The sequence below is a fragment of the Pteropus alecto genome, unplaced genomic scaffold (assembly GCF_000325575.1).
Source record: "Pteropus alecto unplaced genomic scaffold, ASM32557v1 scaffold155, whole genome shotgun sequence".
NCBI lineage: Eukaryota > Metazoa > Chordata > Mammalia > Chiroptera > Pteropodidae > Pteropus > Pteropus alecto.
Genome location: NW_006438113.1, coordinates 15638175 through 15660282, shown reverse-complemented (window position 1 = coordinate 15660282; position 22108 = coordinate 15638175). Strand labels below are relative to the sequence as shown.

Genomic DNA, 22108 nt, shown 5'->3' with positions numbered 1-22108 from the left:
GAGCGCAGTTCTATTGGGAGAAGCTCAGTCAGTCTATTGCAGGGAGTGGGCTTCCGCTTCTGCTCTTCTTGTGCTCCCCTTCTTGTGCTCCCCTTCTGCTCTCCAGGGGATCGCATGGCTCCACACATATCATTCAGCCACACATGCATGATACAATAAGCTGAACTGCGTTTACACATTTTAGGCATAGGCACCCTCCTACACTAATGTAACATTCTAAATCTAGGGTCCTATCCTTAGCCACAAGCTTGGATCACAGCCAGACCTGGGACCAGCCAGGCGTGGGACCCACAGAAAGAAATTAAGCTTTACTAATATTTAACAAGCATTATCATGGCCCTTTTGCTAGCTTGAAGTCAATTGTAAACAAGACTGGTAGATTACATGAGATATAAAAAAGGAAATGCAAGGGGTTGATGGTGAAGTCTTCACTCATTTCTCCTGGCTTCTGGCATATTGCAAAGTATCATAATGTGCATAGCCACAGGAAATGAATTTACTGATTATATTACCTAATTTTATTTAAACTAATCCTACAAAATAGAAACATTAAAAAAATTATTGCAAATAAACATTATATTGACAATTATACTAATAATACAGGCACAAAGAAATGATGGAGCTGTCACCTCTGCTCCTATGGTGAGGTCTTCATCATTCATGATTAAATCAGACCTGACTAGAAGTCAGGCAAAAAATGTATCTTTATTTTTTTTTAATATTTTTATTTTTCAATTACAGTTGACATTCAATATTATGTTTCAGGTATATGGCACAGTGGTTAGACATTTATATAACTTACAAAGTTATCTCTGCAATAAATCTTGCACCGCCTATCACTATGTATAGTTATTATAATATTATTGACTATAATCCCTAAGCTATACTTTACATCCCATGACTATTTTGTGACTGCCAATTCGCACTTTTTAATCCCTTCACCTTTTTCACCCAACCCCCACCCCCTCCCATCTGGCAAACCATCAATTTATTTTCTGTATCTATGAGTTTGCTTCTGTCTTGCTTGTTCATTTATTTTTTTTTTAGATTCACATATAAATAAAATCATATGGTATTTAATATTACTAAAATATGGATTTTAATCTATCTTTATTAATGGTAAAGGTCACCTTGGATATTTTGCCTTGAGATATTATATAATGATAGTACAAAGCTACTGTGATTAGCAAAGCTTTTCAAGTCTTGCTTATTTCATCTTTATCTCATTCTTATTTACATATGTTGTGCTATGTAATATACATTGTGTATTACTTCAGTAGTACATGCATATAATTCATAGTGAAGGGAGAGTACCATACTTGTTCTCCAAGTCACACTACCCTCTCCTAGCCTCCACAGATACATCTGCAGGAGTTAGACAGTCTCAAAGCTCTGTATGCCATCTCCCATAATAGTCACAGCCTTACACTTTGGAAACCATCAAGAATAATTCCATCAAGCTCTCTGTCACTACAGGAAACCCAAACTTCCAGGGTTGTCCTTCACCACTAGATCTCTCTGATCTATATGTCTATTTGGACTTATAGTTAAAATGAAAGAGGCATCCTATCATCTTACCCACAACCTAAGTTCAGAACACATTATACTATGTCATCTACAGATGACAAAATCCTTTACATGTACCCTCTCTTCCTGAGTATTGTCACCACTTTTCGCTCAAATTAAAACACAGCTGGCATGAGGAGTATTAGCAGCAAAATGGCCATATAAAAATTTCAAAAACCATCCCCTCCCAGAAACATCAATTTGAACAACTAACTGTGAATGAAAATAGTAAACTAGAATATAGTTCATTTGAAATCATCCAGAGGAACAAAAACCAAAAAGAATAAAAATAAGAAAGCCTTGATCAATTATGAGATATCATTAAAAGAAAATATATATTGTAAGGGTCTCAGAAGAAGAGAGAGAGAAAGGATCAGAAAAATTACTTAAAGAAATGGCTTAGAATTTTGCAAATCTGGGAAGAGAGTTAGATATTCAAGTTCATGAAGCTAATAAATAAACCCAAAATTTTAACTCAAAACAATCTTCTCCATGACATATAATAAAACTGTCTAAAATCAAAGACAAAGAGAGAATTTTAAAAGCAGCAAGAGAAAAAAAAACTCATATATAAGGGAACCCCCTCATAAGGTTACCAACAGATTTTTCAGTGGAAACTTTGCAGGCCAGGAGAGAGTGGGACATTATATTCAAAGTGGTAGAAAAAAAAAATGCTAACCAAGAATAATTTATTCAACAGAGCTGTCTTTCAGAAAAAGAGAGATGAAGACTTTCCCAAACAAACAATAGCTGATTATGCATTAACTGAACCTTGAAAAGTATATAAGTTTTCTATTATCATCTAATGAATAGAGGCCAGGGATGGTACTAAAATCCTACAGTGCAAATGACAGCCCTCACAATAAAAAATTATCCAACACTTAGTGTCAATAATGCTGAGATTGAGAAACCCTGTTCTACTAAAAAGAAAACACCTCTATCTCACTGGGAGTGGTCAGTGTCTATCATATATTAATTAGGAATGCGTTTTTGGCTTACCACTTGAAACGAATGGTGATTTATTTTCCTGAAATCATAAGAATAACTGCCACAGTTGAATAGCATTAAGGGCTCATAGCCTTAAGGTCACAAGATGACTACTATAGCTACTGGCACCACTACCACATTTAAGGAAGAAGGTAAGGATAGAGGAGAAAGCAGTAGCACTAGACACATCTGTGCCTTTTATCAGGAAATCAAAACATACTTTTAAGGGACTCTATAGACAATTTAAAAAGTAGTACTTCTTTAACTGACCCATTCTGTACAATGGTTAGATATTAAGTTAGGGAGTAAACAAAAGAAACTGGCAAGCCAAGTACACCCTCTTTCATTATAAAGTGAAAAATAAACGAAAAAGCAATCAATCAGAGACTAACAGTGAAAAATTTTGGAAACCCTCTTTCAGGGAACACTTGGGAAAGCAGTTAAATTACAGAGAACAATCTCAGTTGTTGGCAGGAAATGCCATTCCTGACTAACCTGCTGGGGTCCTTCAGTGATATTACATTCTTGATAAGGGAAATTCAATATTTGTCAAAGATCAGAGATATATGTTAGAGCCCATAGGTATGATGCATTTTACATCTGTAAAAAGCCCTCCCATCTGATGGTATAAATTCAAGATTCTTTGACTTATAGTTAAAATGAAAGAGGCATATTTGCAATCCAGTGTACAGATAAAAGAGCCCTCTTCCTCTAGGGTGGCACATATTCTAACCAGTCTAACATATTTTAATTTGGATTTCTGTTTGGTACATAAACAATACAGATCCTGTTGATCTTTATATAAGCCCCTGCAGATGTAATATATTCAGATTTTCAAATGCATCTAAAAAGACCGAACCTCTGAGATTTCTGCTGAAAAGAAAAACTTATGAACTAGAAAGTAAAATGTGCACATAGCAGCAAGTGGGGAAAGGAAAGAAGGCATTTATTGAGATAATGAGAAGCCAGCAAGAAGGAAATTTGTCAGGATAGGTAAGACATATAACTAGTTGAAGCCTCCTCAGTCTTTTCAGTTTAGCACATCTAGAGGTAATTTCATATGATAAACTTGAATTTTTCATCCTGATACTTTCCAAATGAAATTTTTTTAGATTAACATTCAACAACTGATCAAAGTACAGATTCCAGAAAATTCCAAATAAACTATTTTCAAACTTTTGAGGGTTGCTGAAATGTGAGGTTCAAATTTGGGGTTCGAATGATTCCATTTCAAAAAAAGGGGGTAGGGCTTACAGGTGTACTCGCAGATTTTTCATGGTATGATTCCAGACCATTGCAAAAAAAATCACATGATCTTTTTGCTGGCGTAAGGTCTTGCCTTCAATCTGTAAAAAACGCAACACCTGTGAAGTGTAATAAAGCAAAGCACAATACAATGAAATATGCCTTTATTAATATAATCATAAATCATTTCATGTGCCTTAAAATTTATTTAGTTACTACCATAAAAAGTAGGATAAAAGGCAGTTTATTTGGGTAATCTTACACTGTGAATAGGTAACTAAGCAATTATAAGAATGCATGTCAGATAATAGGTACCTGATTAATTTCTGTTTCCATTCATCATATTCTATTGTCATTTGCCCACAATAACAAATGCACAGCTTTTTATCTATAATTATGTACCTAACTATGTGTCAAACATTTAAAAGGGACCTAAAAATGTATGTCTAGGGCTTCTATATATAAGATTTGACCTTTTTGAGAAATACTCACTACATACATAAATACATAAAATATTTTCCAAATATGTTTAAAATTGCAGTATAATACTATATTATCATAAATTCACTATTAGCATAATTCCATCCTATTATTTTTAACAATCATTCAAAGGCCACATTTATAACGAAAAGAACATAAAACTTGGAATCAGGATACCTGTGTTTTAGTTCTAGTTCCAAGCTTCATCAAGTCACTTAAAACACTTAAGCCTCAGAAAAAAAAAATGGAGATAAGATAGCCTGCGTGCATAATTCACGGGGCAGCTGTTGATAATTACAGGCTATTATCCTCATGAAAGTATTTTAAAAATTGAAAGGCATTATAAAGATATTATTAATATGAGTAAATACAAATAAGAATATAGCATGTGGGGGAAAAGTATTGGGAAAAAGAACTGAAAATTTATTTAGAAATCATCATGTGAACGTGATGAACAGCAACATGTTCCTTTTCCCAAAGTCTAAGCAAGCGACAAGTTTAGACTTTAAAGGTTTTCAGTCAATTATTTTTTTAATAGGGTCAATATGTGACAGGTCCAAAGTTAATACAAGCCACCTGACCAAAATAAGAAAAAAGTCTTTAGAGAAAAGTAAATCCTAAGTGGAATATAAAATTAATCTGCAGAGTAAACAGAATACTATAATAACAGAGGCTGTAGGCCTATTACCAAATTAACCTGATTTCCATACAAGGCAATGTTCTTTTGTATTATACTGAAGATGAAATACTAGAAATCTGAGAGGTCTTAGAGACCAATTTCTAAAAGACTATATTCTTACTCAAAATAGACCAGATAGAGTTCTCAAGTCTAAGAAAATCTAAGGTACAATGTGAGCAATATGAATTTTTTCAATCCACTTAGAATATCAGCAAATAAAGAACATATTGTAACCTCTGAAATAGGAATGAAAAAGAAAGTCAGGCAGAACGTTTTCACAAAAGTTATTCAATGAATTTAAAAGAATATGCCTAGAGATTAACCGTAATCCTCAGAGAGTCAGGGTTACCAAGATGGCCTCTCCCATGAGCTGCATATAAGAGTTAATTCAACTGATACTCATTAAGTTAGAACATAAAATATTGCACATTACGGGTGAGGAGGAGTATATGTTATGATCCCTGCCATGCTTATGAAATACTGAAAGATCAATATTTTTTATAACTAAAGGAAAGTTTGATGTACTCAAGTTTCTAAATAAGTAGTATATATGTTATACCCACAAATGTTTCAACATTTGCTAATGAGTGCAAGGGCAATCAGAAAGAGGAAGATTGTTTGGACTACATAAGAAAGACTTCATGTGTAAGTGGAGGCTAGAAACTGGTCTTAGACAGTTGGTATGATTTGCGTAGGTGGGAAAGCAACCACTATAACAAGAGCCAATTACTCATTTTCAATCTTATAGGGAAATCTTTAAAAGGCTGCTTCCGTGTTCACCTTTCCTTTCTCCCTTATAACTTTTTAGAGACTCAAGTGAGTTGGCAGAGATCACTCAGAAGAATCATATCAAAAACTAGAATCCTAAAACTTCAGTGTTTTGGGGTACAAAATAACAAATCCATTAACCTGGCATGAAGCTCCCATTACCATGGTTCTAATGAGTGTCTCTCCTTCCAGAACTCAGTTTCATGAAGCAATTAATTAATTCCCTCATTCTGTTTCAGAAGATGTCACAGATATAAATTGGAAGTCTCTAAAGTATTTCAGATATACAGACAAATATTTCAACTTCCTATCCATAAAAACACTGAAAATTCAAGGGGAAACGTCTGCATGATAAAATGAGACTTTCATATAATTTTTAGATTTCAAAGCTCGACAATCTGCAAGGAGACTAAAACCCAGACTTGCCTAGGGTCACAAAGCAATTTAGTGTCAGAACCTGGTCTAGAAATTCAATCTTCTGCTTCTTAAGATCTTTCCAGTGTGCATTAACTGTGCCTTAAACTCTAATCCAAAGGACTCTATTTTGTGCTCCGTATCAAGAATTGGATGGTTTATTTCACATCCTTCTGGGAAAAAAAAAAAAAGTTTAATAATCTCTTGAGATTTCTTTTCCTTCCTCTTTGCACTATAATTCTTTCCAATAAAGCAGGGTCAACTACTTTAAGATCAGCTACTTTATGTAGCTCTAAGACTTGTAAGAAGTTAATTAGAAGATCTCGCACAATCTAAATATGCCATCCCCTCCACATACTAACATCCTCCACCTTGCAGTGTTTCATATAAAAAATTGTACATTTTAACTTCTGTTACCCATGCACTCCCTGCCTATGGAAATTACATGCAAAACACACATATGGAAATTCTAAAAATTCATCATTTCCGTATAAACACGTTCAAAGGAAAAACTACAAGTACTAAGTGCTATGTAGAATTGAAAATATTCAGAAATGGCATTTCTAGCCCTTCTTGACATGTGAAGCCCTGTCCATCGATCACTGCCCTACTGCCTTATTTTCTTTTTCTTTTTTCTTTCTGGTGGGACCAATTGGAACAATATTACTATCCAGCTATGAGCTTATCCATCATATTGATATGTTTATTGGAAGCTCTTTGGTAATGATTTTAATAATTAAAATTATATTAGTTTACTTAAAATAAACCATGTCCAATGACAAATAAGCCATTAAAAAGCCTTTGTCCACAGATGCTGCTCCACCGACAGTTCATTAGAAGATAATATTAGTTTCTTTCATTCTGACTTTATAATTAGTTTAAACTATACATAGTTAAGAAATTGGAGTTCTTGTCAGCTATGAAAAAACCGTCTCTGAAGTTTTCCAGGATTTGTCTAGTTAATTATTGAAATGTCTACTAAAAACAGTACAATAATTTCTATAATCAAAGGATCCCTGCCAATAGGGGTTCAATACAGAACCCAAAGTATTGAACCCTAGTAATCATATGCTTACATGGCACACTAAAAAAAAATTTTAATGAAATTACATTTATTTTATAAATTTTTCCATCAATTTATTTTTAGCAATTTGTTCTATTCATCTTTTTTAAACGATTTAAAGCAATATATGATAAATACATATATAAAATAAGAATTAAAGCACGAATAAACTTAAAATCAACTACTGAAGATAGATGATAAAAATTATATTAGAAAACTCAGCTTGTCAGAACCAATACAATTAAGCTCAAGGTTTAGCCATGAGCTTCCTGGCAACAGCGTTCTCATCACCTGCTAAAAGTGGACCTATTTGTCTTTTACTATGTACACATTTCCATGTAAATGCCTTCATAAGGAGACAGTGCAGTTAATGTCAAAAGTATGAATTTTTCATTAAGTCTTGAAATGTAACCCTTTCTTAGTCTTATTATATTTCTTAATAAATGTAACTTCTCTTAATTTTTAATAAATTTAACTTTACTTAATTTGTCCTTAATTTTTAATGTACTAAATGATTTGTTTAAAATATGTTTCTAAACAGGAGTAAAATGTTCTCATTCATTTCACTCATCTATTTAACAGGAAGATGAAGGAAGTTAATTTCTTCAGGACCGACTCTAGCTTTATATGCATCGTGCTATTTAATCCTCACAATAGCCCTAGAAAGAAACTATTACCATGCCTACTATGTGACTGAGAGAACTAAAGCTCAGAGAGATTAGGTGAAACTGATAAAGAGCAGAATTGAGATTTAAACTCAGTTGTCTAATTGTTAATTAATATTCTCTGAAGATGTGGTCTCATAACAAGTACCAATTGATAATTTATTTGGCACCAAAAGTTAATTTAACAGATAGAATAGAATCACAATCAAAACTAGAATATGGTCCTTGAATTTTAAGTTTTTGCTCTACTTAACCTCATTAACCCAACTAGAACTAAGGCGAGTATATCTTAGAATTCGATAATCAGTTAACAATAAATTCAAATATACAGTAGACATCTACTGAGTTCTACCAAATAGCAGCAGCATGCAAAGCAGTAAATATAATGAATAAAGCAAAAATAAATCACTCTAACATGAAATGGTGATGTTCACTAAAATCTGAGATATAGGCAATGTAGACAAAAAATAATCTGTAGGGTTTTTTTGTTTTTTTTTTAATTTTTTCCTCCAGACTACTGGAGAAGTCCTATTCCATCTAATGAAGGGCCAGCTTTCTAAGCCAGAATTAATGCTGTAATACTAAGGATCACCAACTGATTTCTTACTGTTTACACCATTAAATTCTACAGAATTAAGATAAATCTACATTTGTGTAAAAGACATTGCTGTTTTGCTGCTCGTCATTATTTATATATTTACACATCACCTTGTACCAGAAAAGATATAGAGTGGCTTATATGGATATATAAAATACAAATTAGCATAAATTTAAAGTTGGTTGAAAGAAAAAATAAAGACAAATTGAACTACATATCACTGTGGTAAACCACATATTTGGCTCTTTTCTCTTTAGGAGCCAGCTTGAAATAGGAAAACTTATCACTTATAGAATTTATCATTTCAAAAGGTTTTTTCATTGCTTAAGAGAAATACAGGTATCCTCGGTGATTTCTCCAAAACACCTTTAAAAATATATGTGAGCTAATAAACAACTATCTTCATTCTTTATTTACAATACATATGCAACAATATTTTCATAGATTTGGTTTTTATTGTTCTGGGAATAAATGAAAAATATTGAGTTATGTGTTTACAATCTCCTGGATCCTCTAGAAGAACAGATTACTGGTTTGTTTAACAAATTCCCAAACCTGCCTCCATTACACAGGCTCAAAGTACTGGGGGAGCAGGAAAACTGAAACAGGTCTCTGAGGCTAGGTTCATCCTACTTAATAAAACTGAGCCAAAAAGGAAAGAGAAGAAATATAGAGAGCCTGTATGAACTGGGTTAGAGAAAGAGCTTTCTGCGCCTTTACAGCGGAATAGGAGAAATTCTGTAGCTGCTATATTTGGAAGAGCTTGTAAATGAGAGAATGAGAAATATATATTTAAGACAACTTTATTATGTTATATAAAATTATTCCCCTCTGGCTACCTGATAAGACAAAATAGTGAAGATTTAAGTTTCCTTTAAATTATTTTGCATGGCACTTTGTTGTTTCTTTGAATATGAAATGTCACCAAAAACAAGTCTATGAGATGGCTAGCTTTTTGTAGCTTATATTCTAATGACCTCAGTATAGAATAATAGCATCCCAGGCCTCCTGTGGTTCCAACCATCTGCCCATCGTCTCACAGTGGATGAGAAGGGACTTCTCCATCTGTCCAGAATTCACTTATGTAAGAAGAACACTTTTTAATTTTTTTAATTTAAATCCCAGAAATTTTCTTTTAGAAAATAATAGGGAAATTTGAATCCGAAAAAGCACTCCAACCAAATATAATTTTTGAGATGTCTCAAATCTTCGTAGAGACCCAGAACCTTTCAGTGACCATGCATTGGTTAGAGAGTAGTGGTTTCTAGCCTTCTTCACTCCTTTAAAGGAAGAAGAAATAACATACTGGACAATTACCCAACTCCTCACTCATCCTTCCTTCTTCCTCACCTCATATCTTCTAAACCAAGTCTGCGAGTGCAGCTTCAGCACTCTGAGCTCCAGGTAGCAACATCACCAGCTTTGTCCAAGAATCACATTTCCACAGAGGATTTGGCAGCAGGTGTGGTACCACAGTGCCAGGTGGGGACCTACCCTTCAAGGTCTCAAACATACCTTGCGGAGTGTTGGAGGAGAGCAGACGTCTCACAGCCATGCAACTGGTGTGTCTACAGGCCTTTGTCATAGAGCTTTAATATTAATGCAGGCTCTAAGGTACACTCAGGACAATAGAGGAATATTTAAATCATGCACATCTTCTTCTTCCAATCATCTATTGAAGGACACTTTGGTTGTTTCCAAGATGTGGTACATATATACAATGGAATATTACTCAGCCATAAGAAAAGATAAAATACTGCCATTTGACACAACGTGGATAGATCTTGACAATAAGTCTGATGGAAAAAGTGGGGAACCATTTGATTTTGCTCATATGTGGGATATAAAAAGGAAAGCAACAGATAAACAAGACAGACAAAAACTCATAGACAAAGACAACGGTATAGTGGTTACTAAAGGGAAAGGGGATGTGGGGAAGCGGTAGGAAAGGGTAAAGGGGGCCAAATATATAGTGACAGAAATGGGTGGTGAACATACAATATACAGATGATGTATTATAGAATTATACACTTGAAACCTATAATTTTATTAACCAATGTCACCCCAATAATATTTTTAAATAAATAAATTATATATATAATGAAAATATCTGACTTATGTTTCCACACTTTTTGAAGATTTAAAGATTAAATGCAGAAAAAGTCACTCAGAAACTATGATGTACAATGTAAGTACATGTTAATGTTATAACTAACTTCCAAATTTTTAAAAATTACATATAAATTGGGTAAAGTGCTAATCTTGATTATGAATATCTACATTGCCATGCACTCTAGGGAAAGTATCTCTAAAAACATACAACTTATTTGGAAACTCTGAATTAAAGCATAGGGAGTTCTTACTTTTTACATCCAGATATAAATTTCATTTTATTTATATATATTCAGCCCTTTCCTCAACTATTAAAAATTATTCTCAGCAGAAGTATTTCCTTACACAGCCCTTATATCACACACAGGTCTCCGGCTCTACATCTCCCTCCATGTCCATCTCTTTCTGCCATGCTACAATGCCATCTATTGTACCCTTCAGATGGCAAAATGGGCCTCCCTTGTATTATTTTACCTTAAAATCTGATTTCAATACTTGTTTGAACTCTATTGAAGGACTTCATTAAACGTTAGCAAAAATGGACTGTGATAAAATATCCCAGAGAAAATGAGCAAAAGAGAGAGAGTATTAGGGAACATCTTCTTAAAATATTGTAGGAAAAAATTTTTAAAAGACTTACACTTCAATCCTAATGATCTTGGTATATGTTTTGAGAAATGTGACAGTAAGTGAAATATGAGAGGTTTCATTTATTTCTGACTAAAACACTGAGAATGATAAAGGTAGGAAATAATGTCTGTTTCTTACTAATTACCAGACTGATACTAAATAACTTAAGGAATATGGCCACAGCATTAACATGAGATCCATATAACATTAAGTTTAAATCAAACTATAAATATTTTTTGTTCATTCAAATCTGATCAAAAGCATAAAATCTTTACAAGAGTTAAGTATTTGCTCAGACCTCATTCCAAAACCTCCACCCTACCTACCTATTCTCCTTTAAGTTGTCAAAGTTCTGACCTGCAACAGAAAGCCCATTAGCTAAATCAGCATAGGAGGCAGGAATTGCTGTCAAACAGCAGCTCATATCAGGGTGTAAAATACAGAAAATCTTCCATAAAATGGAGGATAGCATGGATATCTGTAAGAGACATGCTTACTTCGAAATATGCCCTAGAAATCTTAGTGCTACACAGCACCTACACAGAGTTAACTTTTGGCAAGGAAAGAGTAATTCACCAAAATCTTAAAATATTCCTATACAATACTGAGGTCATTTTGATCAAGTATGATTCAGCCAGCTGTTGCATTATAATATCTATATTACAACTGTGATTCTCCCCTCTAGGATGTTAGTGAAACAAATTGATTACTAACTCAAGTAAAAATACACAGCTGGAGCATCAAGTGTCAATAAAAAATCGTTTATAGCAACTGTATTTATTAAAGTTATTTCTAGAGAAAGTATATCCCCTGGGCCAATGTTTCTTTGGCATTTTTTTTAATTACTACATAGCTCAAAGTGTCTTTCATGCTCAGTAGGCACATAATAGGCAAAGAATGGATATACTGAAAAGCTATCATAAGACTGTAAATTAAAATTTCTGCAAAATTTGGCTTATGTGCCCAAACATGTCAAAAACGTGTTAAAAACATGCCAAAAACATGTCAAAAACTTGAAAGCATTATATTTTAAGCCCCTCTTTTACCCATACCGTACAGATTTTCCACCACCATATCTATTTTAAATGATAGTTTTGTGTAATATTTCCCCAAACATATATTTTATAAGTGTCTTCTCCTTAACATGAAAAAATCATAGCAGTTTCTCTTCACATCTGAAAAACTTATTCAGCAAACAACATAACCATTCAAGTTTCTTCTCTACAAATAAATCTAATTCTTAACCATAGGCTAATGATACTTAAAGGAATCTCTTTGCAAGTTGACTACCAGATGGGACATCTCTTCTAGACAGCAACACAAGGAGAAATTGATGAGAATATTTAAGAGACTATTTGTTAGGAGAGGAAGTATAAGGAACCCCATAGGAAGGAGCCATTTATGATCATTTTATCCTCCATATAATTTAAAGCTGTGGACTGGGATCCAAATGGTGGCAGGGGACACACCTCCCACTAATTGAGATAACCAGCTCTAATATAAGCAACACAGAACTAATTATTCCCATAAATTTCCTTCACAGTGTTAATATAATACATTAACACTATTGCACTGACAGCAGCAGGCAGGGAAGTGGTAGAAAATTTAAATCCAGCACTTTCCCTTAAAGTGTGTTAGCATATCATAGTATCATCTGCATTGGAGGAATCCAAATAGAACTAGATAGAACCACAATGGGACAAGCTTGGAATCTAAATGGCAGAAAACATTTTCAGATTTTAATAACATAGATTCTTTTTTTAGATGAGGCAACCCTTGGCTGACCTTACAGATTGCAAGGACCTTGTCAGCGTACGATCCTTTATTTTTTATTTTTTATGCCTACAGTACCTGGTCTTCCTAGGTGGTCTCCCATCTAAGTACTAACCAGGCCCGACCCTGCTTAGCTTCCGAGATCAGACAGGACTGGGCTTGTTCAGGGTGGCATGGCTGTAGACTAACATTGATTTTAAAAGATAAAGTTATATTAACAAGAATAGAATTTTTTAACATTTACATTAAATCCATTATCCAATTTAACCATGCCCCTTCCCAACAATCTATATGGGTCAAATTATTCCTCTCTTTTACAAACAATAAAACAGAAGACATCAGGAAGACTGGAGGCTACATCTACTTAAATGGCAGGGCCACAAGTCTTGGTTTCCATTTCAGAGCCCTTTCCAAGATAGCCAATAACAGTAAATTTTTGAGACTATGACTGTGATTTAAAAAATCAAGAAGATTATCTAAATACAAATAACAACATTAACTTGTAAACACCAATTATTTGGAAAGGAAATAAAATGTGACACTATGGAAAACAGTATGGTGATTCCTCAAAAACTAAGAATTGATCTACCATATGATCCAGTAATCCCTCTACTGGGTATTTATCCCAAAGACTGGAAAACCCATATCCAAAAAGATGTTTGGATACCGATGTTCATAGCAGCATTATTCACAGTGGCTAGGACATGGAAGCAACTGAAGTGTCCTACGATAGATAATTGGCTAAAGAAGCTGTAGTACATATATACAATATACTGCCATTTGCGATAACATAGATGGACCTCGAGATAATCATGCTAAGCAAAATAAAACAGACAGAAAAATTTGAAAATCACATAGTATCACTTATATGTGGGATATAAACCTAAAAGCAACAAATGAGCAGGACAAACAGAGACTCATAGACATGGACTATAGGCTAGTGGTTACCAGAGAACTATAGACTAGTGGTTACTAGTGGGGTGGGAGAGGAGAGGAGAGGTAGACGGGGTAAAGGGGGTCGAATATAGTGTTTAGTGGGAGGGAGAAGTGGGTAAAGGGGATCAAATGTATGGTAGCTGAAGGAAACTGGACTGTGGGTGGTAAACACACAATGGAATATACAGTTGTCAAATGATAATGTACACCTGAAAATTATATAATTGTATTAACCAATGTTACCCTAATAAACTTATATGCACTCTAGGAAGACACAAAGTTCAAACTCCATTTGAACCTAGAAAATTAGATTACATGTTTAAACTTATCATTTATTAGCTATGAGACTATTCAAGAAATCATCCAAAATATTAAATGAGATATTTCTAGCATTTGGCTTGAAATTTTATACTGTCATTAATAATTATTATCATCACTGTAATCATTATCATCTTGATAAAATTATCATCCCAGCTATATAACTTTATTATTTTATTATACATGTGAAATAAATGTAAATGAATTATTAAGTGACAAATACTCTTCTGGTCAAATTTTAAAATATCACTATTAATTTCATAGAATTTTATCAGTATTTTTCATTAAATATATCAATATACAATTGTCACATTAAATCTAGACTAAAAAAATCTAGACTGAACGAAATCTTAAATTATTTTATTGGTAATTAAATAAACTTCGAAGTTCAAGCTAAGGCTCTCCTAACTTTTTCAATACCATTTCCTAGCCTATGATCTAAATGTACTGAGTAGTTTATGCTTTTTCACTTTTACAACTTGATCCTTAAGGTTTCTTTCAGCTGGAGCACTCTCCATTACTCCTTGTTAAAATGATACCTGATATTCAAGACTCAATTTACATGCTGTATCCTTTACAGTGTCTTCCCTGATCCTGTCAACTATAAAAGATCTCTTCCTCCATTAGGGCACCTACCAAGTATGTCTTATGTTTCTGATAGTTGTCATATCTCCTAAATAACTATAAGCATCATGGGAACAGAGATTGTTTCAAACTTCTGTATCTCACACAACACTTACTTTAGTACCTTCAATCAAGTGTGTGTTCATGTAGTCTGCATGCACTACAGAGTCACAAAAAATGGGAGAATTGATATCCTGATTGAAGTCATTAAATCAAATTAACTCTTGAGTACATATATGAAAACTTTCAAGATGTCAATAAAAATTTTAACTCTGTGGTGGATGCTTGTCATTTGTAACTAATTTGTTCCCATATCAAACATCTATTTTGTACAAATGTTCTGTAAAACTAGAAGGAATAAAAAGTAATTCTCTGGTGTTTTGAACAGATTTACTTATAAACAAATTTTATAAATAACTAATTAAGAAATTAGAAGTAAGCTTATAGATATTTATCTTGACATTTTTTGTTGATTATGAGAATAATAAAGTGAACACCTCAAAAGAAAATAGTTCCAGATATCAAATCTTGTCCCCCTATAAATGGCACATCCTAACATTTTTGGAATGAAAACTTTAGGGCAAAGATGATATTGAGATCATACCACTTTGGTTACCAAACAAATAATTATTTTTCAGGTAGAAAACTTTTAAGCACTCAATTTTTTTTTTAATAACACCTAAGTTTTTAATACAAACAAGTGGATTTTAGTGTATGTGAGCAATTGATATAGGCAGTTACACAACCCTATTATTTACTAAAGTATTGCTAATAATATGTAATATAATACCCTACAGGGTATTATAAGGATATCATTTTATTGGGTTTTCTTTTAACATGCTAAACCACACGGTCTAAATTTCAACCACTTACAAAGGAACTTCAAAATTAAATTAGAGAAATTTGCAATTAAATTAAGAAACTGCCATTAAGTCTTCGTTAGCATCCTAAATTGATAAAAGCTTATCTAATAACTTGACTGTGGAGTACTAAGTGCTATGTTTATTCAGATATAAAATTTTTATCTAGACTATTAATAGGCCAAAACAAAAATTAAAAATTAAAAAAAAATACTAATTAGTAGTGATTATGTTAAAATAGCGACATCATAAACCTGCATAGTACGAAAGCCAGGGATTATCAATACTAAGACAAAAATATATAATAAAAATCTAAATAAAGTAAAACCTGAGGAAAGGGAAGGTATTAAATCAGGGTGTGAATTTTCAGAATAGACCCACACAACAAAGCCCCTGTAGAAAGTCAGTTTGTTATATGTAATAAACAAGAGAAAGGAAATAACTCTAACAGAAAAGACAAGCTTGTTATATGTCATTAAAATAATGTTTCATCCATATACAAGAGAGAAAAAATAATTTAATGAGGGTTGCTAAATCCAATTCACAACCCACTTACCATATAACTATGAGAAAAAAATGTGTTAAATACTTTACATTTAATCTCTCCATCTGAAATCTTACATATGATGAATAAAACCAAATTTCCATCCAAATATCAGTATAAGTATAAGTATAAGTATAAGTATAAGTATAAGTATAAGTATAAGTATAAGTATAGTTCAACATGAAAGTGTCTGTCCACACAAAAACTTGTACACAAGCTCCATTGCAACATTATTCGGAATGGCCAAAGAGTTGAAATGACTTAAAAATCTATTTATTGGTAAGTAAATAAACAATATGTAGCATATCCATGCAATAGGATATTACTTCACAATATAAAAGAATACTGTATGGATACATATTTCAACATAGATGACCCTTAAAAGCATTCTTTCTGTCCAGTGAAGAAAGCCAGACAGTAAAATTCACATATTACATGATTCTATTTACATGAAATATCCAGAAAAGGCAAATTCATAAATATATAAGGTAGATTAGTGGCTGCCTGGAGCTAGAAACAAGAATAACTGAAAATGGGCAAAGAAGATCATTTTGGGGTGATGGAAATGTTCCAAAAATTGGATTGTGATAATAGCTTGCACAACTCTGTAAATTTATTAAAATAATTTAATTGTACTTTAAATGGGTGAATTCATGATATATAAATTATACTGCAATAAAGCTGCTTACATATATGTAGTTTAATCATTTTAAAAATAATGTCATAAAGCTAAACTAAATTTCATGGCTCTCTATCTTCATTAATGAAGACATTAAATAACATTAGAAAATGCTTAAAAATAAACTTGTATACATTGCTTCAGTCAGTCTTCACAAAAACTACATGAGGTAGGGGGAGGGTATTATTAGCCCCATTTTGCAAAAGAAGAAACTGAGGCTCAGATGTTAAATGACTTTATTTAAAATTCCATGTCTAATGGCTGGGAACTAGGACTAGCCTGGTACTTGTTCTCCTACACCACATTGTGTCTCCATTCACATAAAATGGAACAATGAAGACATTTAAGGAAATAAACCTTAAATGGATTATCTAATTAGATGACTAATACTGTAACGTGCATCACCTTTGCCTTCAAACCAAAAGGAGTTTTTTTCAATCTTTTATACATGCCTCTAGAATAATTCTGTCATTAATCGCAAATAAATTAAACACTTTCTCATACTGAGGGAAAATGTAAATGAATATCAGCAAAATAATTGGTCCTCAGAAATTCAGAAACCAATGTAATTTTAATCTTTCTTTTGCCAGGGAACATATGTGCCAATGGAGATACTCCAGAGTTATGATTCAAATTTCATTCTTTTATAAAAATAACAGTGCAGTAGTTATATTCATAATATTACTTTTCTTAAGTTAGGCACATATCTAATGTACCAGTGTTCCTTCAGGGTTAAACAGGATACATTAAAAGTCAATATCAACTGACAAACCGGCAGCATTTTATTTTTACTAATGAAAAAGCATTTAAATCTATTTGTGTAGTTTGTACTTTCAATCCCCTAAAAAAAATTTTTTAAAGAATTAACAAATGATTGTTTTATAAATTGTGCATGACGGTATGAATTTTTAAATTATTACTAATACAATATCTTTTAAAATGCTCTTATTATACATTATTTTAAAATATAGCATAGTACCTGAACTTTGCAGCAATAAGTTAGTCTAATTGGTAACTGAACAGAGGTGATTTGTTAGGCCCCTGATTCACAAAGCAGATTCCTGAGTTCAAATCCCAGCTATGCCCTTGTCTAGCTATGTGACTTTGGAAAGTAATTAAACTTCTCTGTGCCACACCTGAAAATTGGAAGATTATTTGTATCTATATCATAGGAGTTGCACGAGGATTAAATGTACTAATATGTGTAATGCACTTAGAATGTTTGCTGGGACATGAATTTCTTTATGAATTAAATATTATTATCTTTAATTTCTCAGAGCACAGAGTATTGTTATAAGATATTAAACCAAACGGTAAAATAGTTGACTCTCTCGTTCTTATTACTAATGAAGTATAATGTTTAATGTTCAGGAGTAATGAATCTCCACTGAAGTAAAGACTGTCTTTTATCATTAGTTAATAATTAATAGTTCGTTGTTGTTTTTTTTTAAGAAAAGTATTTCCAATTCATTTACTATGAAATAATGGAATATGCCACAGATATATTGTACATGTAAACATTTCTGCTTCATAATGAAATAACATAACCTTTATATTATAATTTTAGAACATTGCCTTGACAGCTTCTCCTCACTAAAAAAAGTCTAGGGAGTAGAAAATAAAGAAGTTGAATTCTTTTCAATCGTCTGAATCAAAAGCCATCAGTAAAATCTATGGAATACACAACATAGATTAACAAGAAAGACAAAGTCTTGCACTAATACCAAAGTGAAAGAACTAAAAATTTTCATATACTACTGCTACTCTGTAGGATACAAGATGTTACATATAACAATAAGGAATATCAGTAAAAAATAGAAAACATTCCATCATAATCTCAGCCATGGAGATTTTCCTTATAATTATAATTCCACAGGTAACTTATAAAGTTAATTTCTTTCTACAACCCCATATTTCAGTGGTGTTTTCATAGACCAACCTGCATCTGCTCTAACATTCTCATAGATCATATCTGAAAAGTAAACATGCCTCAAGTATAATAACACATCAGCTTCAGAAGACTAACCACAGGGGCACCTTTCCCGTAGTCACGTGGGGAGCATGTACACCTCTCTACAACCTCATGGGCTTTGTGTTTGTAGGTACATTAAGCATCCAATTTACACAACAACCCTTCCTGCAGTTTCTTGATAAACTGAACATTGATTTCTTCTTAGATTGCTCACAAATCCTAATAAAGTATGTTTTTCATCACCAAGTGAAAGAAGTTAATCAGATTAATAGACTTTTCTGACACAGGTATTTTCTACTCTTTCTGAATTCTCCAGAGTGACTAATGAGGTGCACTGCATGTTGTGTAAACTAAAAAGAATAAATTTTTAAAAAGTGTATTCTGAACAAATATTGGTGACATCAGAATAAACTCATAGTTTTTTTATATAAATAGATATGGAAATATGTGTGTGTGTGTGCGTGTGTTAAATCACTAACACTGAGACAAACCAATATCATGTGTACACTGAGGACACAATATAACTTTTTTGCTATTCCTATAAAAAAAATTAATAACTTGAATCTAATCATGAAACATGAGACAAACCCAAATTGAAGGACGTTCTTTCAAATAACTAGCCTGTACTCAAAAAATCAGCAAGGACAAATAATACACAGAAACTCTGAGACTCTCCCAGATTAAAAGAGACTAAAGAAATAAGAAAACTTAATGCAACGTGTGACCTTGGCTTGTATCCTGGATTGTGAAAAGATAAATAGCCACTATTTGGGGATAACAGATAAAATTTGAGTACAGTGTTAAACTTCCTGATTTTGATAAGTATACTGAGGTTATTCAGGATGATGTCCTTATTCTTAGAAAATATGCAATGAAGTATTTAAGGATAAAAGGGCATGGTGTTTCTAATTTACTCTCAAAAAGTTCAGAAAGAGAAAGATTAATAAAGTAATGGTACACAGTGTAAACAATTAATGAATCTGGGTAAAATGTATATGGTTTAACAACAGTTCCTTGTACTATTTCCACAACTTTTTTATAATTTTGAAATTATAGCAAAATTAATAGTTGCCCTAAAATATATCTATCAAAGAGAAATAGAAGAGTGTCCTTTCTAAAATGCCTAGTCATTCAACAAAGAAGAAAAGGTATTCATTCCTTTGAATACAGGTGATTTCTAAAATAATTTAGAAGTTCTCGATTTTACACCCTATGGTCAAATTTATTTTTGCAAAATGATATAATATTCTAGGTTCCTTTTACTGTATTTGGGATGTTTCTTCAGATAAGTCACAGAAAAAATTAAGTTTTACATATAGTTGTAAACATCTGTTGTTTTTGCCTGCCAGCATCTTTAGTCCTTCTTCAGGAAACAGCACATTTCTTCCCCATTAGCATACTCCCTTGCCCACATTTCATGTGATTCTATAAAGGCTGTCAATATTTTCATCTCATCTTTCTCTCCTCAGGGTTTTGCATTGCCCAAGCAGAGCCAATCAGAGTGTTTGTTGAGACTGCTATGGAGAAAGAAGGTAATTGTCAGCTGTTAAAAAACAAGAACAACGTAAGTTTGGGATTGCTGGGAGTTCTTTTTGCCACCTAATGGAGAAAGTCAGCCTAAGACCAGGGCAACCCGAGGAAAGCAAAAGCTAGTTTGGGTTATATTCTCAAGATAGGATCTTATGTAATTCAGAAACAACATATATTAAAGGCTTTTTCAGTTTTAAATCAAATTCAAAACAAGAACCTGAATATTAATTTAATGTCTTACTGCAAACTTCTCCTCAACCAAACATATCACGTAAAGAAATGAGCCAATAACAATGGCAGTACATGAGACAAAATTAGCATTAGTGTAATGATTGATGATGGTATATATTATTCCCTCAAAGTCATAGAACACATACATACAAACAATGCTAAGATCAGTACTTGGCATATGATGGGTGCTCGATCAATGTTTTCTGAATAAAGATAGGGGATACTCAGTTCTCATAAACAACTATCGTTATCAAAAATGGAAGTGCCTAAAAACAATAATTGATGGAGAATGTACACATAATCTTCCCTTTGAACTACATTCTAAATTTCAGACATAGATCTTTCTGTATCTTCTTATTAAGAGAGCATAAATGCTATTCTAGCTAAGAAAATCAGTAAATACTCAAAAATATTAGGTCTATGAAATTTAGATCAAATGCTATTAATATAATAAGCCCTAATGAGTGTTCTATTATTTTTCCCAACTTTATCTATTTCTTCTCAGTTTGTGACTGATGAGGATATTTACATGAGTAGACAAATGAATGCCTACTTCTAGACACTTCATATTACTGTTAATGTCTGTCAACAAGCTTTCAACCCCAATTCAACAACAGATTTCAAAAGATAATAAAATTCTTCAACAAGCTTCCAATTCAATGCTTTTGTCATTGTAACAAAACAGCATTGAAGATGAAATGAAAGCCATTTATGACAGGGAAACTGCTGATAAGTTAGGAACATATGGCATTCTCTCCTGGACATTGATAGATAGATGAAGATAGATAGATAGATAGATAGATAGATGATAGATAGATAGATAGATAGATAGATAGATAGACAGACAGACACAGAGAAAGTTTTTTGCTTTTCTTACAAATACTATGATTGAAATTTTCAACAGAAAGTAAATTAATTCATTCCCCTTTTAAAAATGGTTCCTGGAATAATGCTTTAATTATTAATACCTTTAAAGTTAACCGAAAACAAGTTTTTTAAAAAAATAAAAGTAACTGAAGAATTCTGATTATATAGTCATTTCCTAAGATTTCAAGGTACCCCGTATAAATTTCCAAATACCTTTCTTTAGATTTTCAGATAACTAATTTCTAAATATTCTTTCATTCCAAGACCAAAAAATATATAATCATCATTATACTCAGTACTTTTCTTCCTGGCGTTTAATACAACATACTAAATACTGGAGATACCAAGGTGGATGAGACACACGCTAGTGCGGGAGACAGGTAAACAAACAGTGGCATAATATGAAACCTCTATAATAGAAGTATACACAAAAGAGCTGCAGGAGCACAATTCAACAGAGAAGTGTTCTCTCTGGTGGAGAGTAAGAATTAGGAAACTACAAAGGGGGTGGGTGATCAGGAAGAAAATAAGTAATTCCTAATTCCATATGAAGAGAATAGAGCATAT

At 32.7% G+C, this 22108-nt stretch overlaps 1 protein-coding gene and 1 pseudogene across 2 annotated transcripts in view; both read right to left on the bottom strand.

The window, feature by feature from the left end:
• The window catches only part of CTNNA3 (catenin alpha 3), a 1378877-nt gene that overhangs the window by 1174734 nt on the left and 182035 nt on the right, over nucleotides 1–22108 (bottom strand). The window lies entirely within an intron of this gene.
• On the bottom strand, nucleotides 13047–13165 carry LOC112482815 (annotated as a pseudogene).